Genomic DNA, 4,896 nt, shown 5'->3' on the forward strand with positions numbered 1-4,896 from the left:
TCTTGTGTATTTTGGTTATTAACCCCTTATCAGATATGTGATTTGCAAATATTTCCTTCTATTCTCCAATAGAAGGAAATATTTAATTTCATTTTCTTGATGGTTTCCTTTGCTGTGCAAAAGTTTTTTTATTGTGATGTAGTTCCACTTGTTTACTTTTGCTTTTGTTGCCTTTACTTTTGGTGCCAAAACTGATGTCAAGGAGATAACCTCTGTGTTTTTTTCCTGGCAATTTTATAATTTCAGGTCTTAGGTTCAAGATTTTAATCCATTTTGGGTTGATTTTTGGTTTTGGTGTAAATAGGGGTCCAACTTCACTCTTTTGCATGTGGCTGTCTAGTTTTTCCCCATCATTTATTAAGAGATATCCTTTTCCTATTGTATATTCTTAGCTCCTTTGCTGTAAATTAATTGGCTATATATGTATGAGTTTATTTCTGAGCTCTCTCAATTCTGTGTTTGTTTTATGCCAATACTATGCTGTTTGATTACTATAATTTTACAGCATAGTTTGAACTTATCAAGTGTGATACCTCCTGTTTTGTTCTTTCTTTTTTTTAAAGATTTTATTTATTTATTCATGAGAGACACACACACAGAGAGAAAGAGGCAGAGACACAGGCAGAGGGAGAAGCAGGCTCCATGCAGGGAGCCTGATGTGGGACTGGATCCCTGGTCTCCAGGATCACACCTTGGGCTGCAGACGCACTAAACCGCTGAGCCACCCGGGCTGCCCTGCTTTGTTCTTTCTTAAGAATGCTTTGCCTATTCGGGGTCTTTTGTGGCTCTATTAAAAATCTTAGGATTGTTTGTTCTGTTTCTGAGAAAAATTGCATTGAAATTTTGATAGGGATCTCACTGAATCTGTAGATCACTTTGTGTAGTTTGGACATTTTAACAATATTAATTCTTCTAATAGTTCTGTTTATATCTTCTTTAATTTCTTTAGTCAAGGTCTTCTGGTTTTCAGTGTACAGATCTTCCATTTTTGGTTAAATATATTCCTAAGTATTTAAGGAATATATATATATATATATAATATATTAATTAAATATATATATTTATTATTAAATTAAATATATATATATTTATTATTATTATTTTTAAAGATTTTATTTATTTGGGCAGCCCAGGTGGCTCAGTGGTTTAGCACCGCCTTCAGCCCAGGGTATGATCCTGGAGTCCCAGGATCGAGTCCCACGTCCAGCTCCCTGCACAGAGGCTGCTTCTCCCTCTGCCTGTGTCTCTGCCTCTCTCTGTGTCTGTCATGGATAAATAAAATCTTAAAAAAAAAAATTATTTATTTATCCATGACAGACACAGAGAGAAAGGGGCAGAGACACAGGCAGAAGGAGAAGATGCTCCTTATTAGGAGCCCAATGTGGGACTTGATCCCAAGACCTGGGATCAGGACCTGAGCCAAAGGCAGATGTTCAACCTCTGAGCCACCCAAGCGCCCCAAGTATTTAATCCTTTTGAGACTTCTGTAAATGGGACTGTTTTCTTGATTTGTCTTTCTGATACTTCATTGTTGGTATATGAAAGTGCAACTGATTTTTGTACATTGATTTTGTATTCTGCAGGTTTACCAAAACTATTTACGAGCTGTAACGGGTTTTTGTTGGAGTCTTTAAGGTTTTCATGTCATTTGCAAATAGTGACAGCTTTACTTCTTCCTTTCCCTTTTGGATGACTGAAGATAAATATATGCCAAGACTTCAACTGAACATGACCTAAAATTACTTTAATCTTAGAGTATACCTTGGAGGTGTGAAGCCAGCTTTCCTTGGCAGCCTTGCCTAGCCAATCCAGGCAAACTTTTCACATTTATGAACATGGGTCTTTCTTTAGAGGTAGCAATGGGGTTTATTAGAATATGGGGACAGGGGCAGCCTGGGTGGCTCGGCGGTTTAGTGCCTCCTTCAGCCCAGGGTGTGATCCTGGAGACCGGGGATCGAGTCCCACATCGGGCTCCCTGCATGGAGCCTGCTTCTCCCTCTGCCTGTGTCTCTGCCTCTCTCTCTCTCTGTGTCTCTCATGAATAAATAAATAAAAAATCTTTTTTTTTTTTTTTTTTAAAGAAAAAGAATATGGGGGTAGGTATAGCTTAAGAAACACACTGTGAATTTACTGGTTAATACAAACTATCAAACTTAAAGTTGGCCAAATTATTTTTAGAACTATGAAGAAGACTGAATAAAATATAAACACTGGAGGTGGCAGGAAAAATTGTTCTGGGAAATCAGGATCTGTCACAAGACAACCAAGAGGAACATTTGGAATAAGTTTGCAGCTGAATAGAAAATGTTGCAAGTAATATTTTGGGGAAAACTCCCAAATGTGAATATGAAATTGTGCTGTGCATGTGCTAATATCTGTCATGTACCTTTGCAAAAGTGCTTTGCACGTGGGCCCAGGAGCCATAGGTTAGATACCACCGTTTTACTGGTAAGAGAAGTGAGGCTAGTATCAGCAAATAAGTCGGTAGCAGAGTTTGGAGACATTTTTAAAATCCTGATTTAAAAAATTTTTTTAAATCTCAGGTTCTCTTTCACACACCCCAGTGCTTCTCTGTATCCTCAGAGTGAAGTAAATTAGTCCTTCTGGGTAGTTATATTTTCCAGTGCCCAGGGATCTATCTACTCAGGAAGCTAAACATAGTAGAAAGCTTTCTGAAATTATACTGTGTATTTTCTCGCCTCCTTTAACATTTAATACTGAAAATTTTCAACGTTTTCCTGGAAATTCATCATTAATGTGGGTGATACCATAAATGTGATGATGCTCCTAGGTCTGGGGTGTGGGAGGCTCCTGGACCCACACTGTTGTGCTTTTCCAGTTTGCTAATCAGAGAATGATTTTTATTCCTCCCTTGGTGACTGTTCTTGTGGTCCTAGTTATTCTACTGTCTTAAGTGGGTATCTCCCAGGGCCTTAGAAAGGAAATAATTAAACCAGTTAGCATTGTATATAAAGTAAAAGTAGGCCTGAAAAGATAGTCCATAAGGGAAGCATTAAGAGCACAGATCCCCTAAGGTACGTTCTCCTCCTACAGAGACCGATTAAATCTTTTTTATGTTGTGTCCCAGATAGGTGAGTGCATCACTTAGCTGAGTTCCAAGGAAGCAAGATAGTGAAACTTTCATTAGAAGAGATAGACACACACACATGCAGTTTTATTTTCTCGCTTGTACTGACTTAACACACTTTAAAAAGTTCCACCCACACTAAAAAATAATTTTATTTTTGAAGAAAGGAAATATTTTTTTTTCTAAGAAAGGAAATATTTTAAATACCCATTTAGTGTTTGTTTCTATTGTTCTATTGTTAAGAGTTTTTTTTCCATAATGCAATGTGCTTTTTGTTCACGGGTTGCAAAAGTGTTTGCTACACATTTGCATAGACTTGTCACTAATAAATCTTTCTTTAGTAGCAACAGAACGGTACAGGAACATAACTCTGGAGCGGTTAGCTGAGCCATGGTTTCTTCTTGTGTAAGATGCAAGTCTGTAGAGTTTAAAATGAGGTCTCAGGGTGTGGCAGGCTTAGTCCATTTGGGCTACTAGAACACAATACTATAGACTTGGATAGCTTAGAAACAACAGAAATTTATTTCCCATAGTTCTGCAGGCTGGGAAGCCCAAGATCAAGGCCCCATCACCTTCCATGTCTCATGTGGTGGGAGGGGTGAGGAGCTCCCTGGGGTCTCTTATATGAGGGCACTAATTCCCTTCATGAGGCTCTGTGCTCATGACCTAATCCCGCCCCCCTTTGGGGGTCCCAAAGGTCCCACCTCTTAACTCCATCACACCAAGGTTGGGGGGGGGCAGTTAGGATTTAACATAGGAATTTGGGAGGGACACAGACCACAACACTAGCTCAGCAAGGTAAAGACACCATAAGATAGGTATCATTTGAACATGAATTCAGCTGACATTCAAGTAGAACAATACCAATGACCATACGCTTCTTTTTTTTTTTTTAATTTTTATTTATTTATGATAGTCACACACACAGAGAGAGAGGGGCAGAGACACAGGCAGAGGGAGAAGCAGGCCCCATGTACCGGGAGCCCGACGTGGGATTCGATCCCAGGTCTCCAGGATCACGCCCTGGGCCAAAGGTAGGCGCTAAACCACCGCGCCACCCGGGGATCCCTGACCATACGCTTCTGCTGTAGCTTAAGGAAATAATTCATTGTCATCCCTCGTGTATCAGGAGGAATTAAGACCAGCCTGTTAAATTGGCCTGACAGGACCACTGAGTGTCTGGACTGGGAATTATCAACTATATTCTATGAAGTTCCACCTCTCATTTACCACGTGGGGGAAACAGGTCCAGGGAGTTTGTGACACTCACCCAGAGATAGGCAATGGAGATGCTGCATCTCTGCATAGACTTGTCACTGAGAAATCCTTCTTCAGTAAGAAAAGGTTAAACTGAGCTAAGTGAAGGACCAGGGCTCTTTTCATTAACACGAATATCTTTTCATCTATATGGTCTTTCACAATTTGCAAAGCACTCCTCAGCCCGGCCATCTAGTTTATTATACTTATATCCACTAGCTTGTGAAGATGGCCCTTCCCCCTTCTTGCCTTTGGGAGATTTTCTGCACTCTCAGACCTTTGTTGGAGCAGCTGATTCTATGCGGGCCTTTCACTTAAACACACAGACACACAGAACACACACATACCCCTGAAATGAAACATGCGTGTATGGCCCTATACACGTCTCTGTGGAAGAAACAGCATTGCGTCCCCGAGTCTCCCATGCAGGCTGCACCTTAGCAGACACGAAGTGTAAATAGAGAATGATCTTTAGTTTGAGAATTCCTGAATGTCACTGACACTTTCCTACTAATGGGCTTAGGAATGTTGACATTTTCAAGAGGCGTGGC

At 40.2% G+C, this 4,896-nt stretch overlaps 1 long non-coding RNA gene across 2 annotated transcripts in view; it reads left to right on the forward strand.

Moving 5' to 3' along the window:
• The window catches only part of LOC144319576 (uncharacterized), a 42,835-nt gene that overhangs the window by 31,746 nt on the left and 6,193 nt on the right, over positions 1–4,896 (forward strand). The gene's annotated exons all lie outside the window — the stretch shown is intronic.

The sequence above is a fragment of the Canis aureus genome, chromosome 1 (assembly GCF_053574225.1).
Source record: "Canis aureus isolate CA01 chromosome 1, VMU_Caureus_v.1.0, whole genome shotgun sequence".
NCBI lineage: Eukaryota > Metazoa > Chordata > Mammalia > Carnivora > Canidae > Canis > Canis aureus.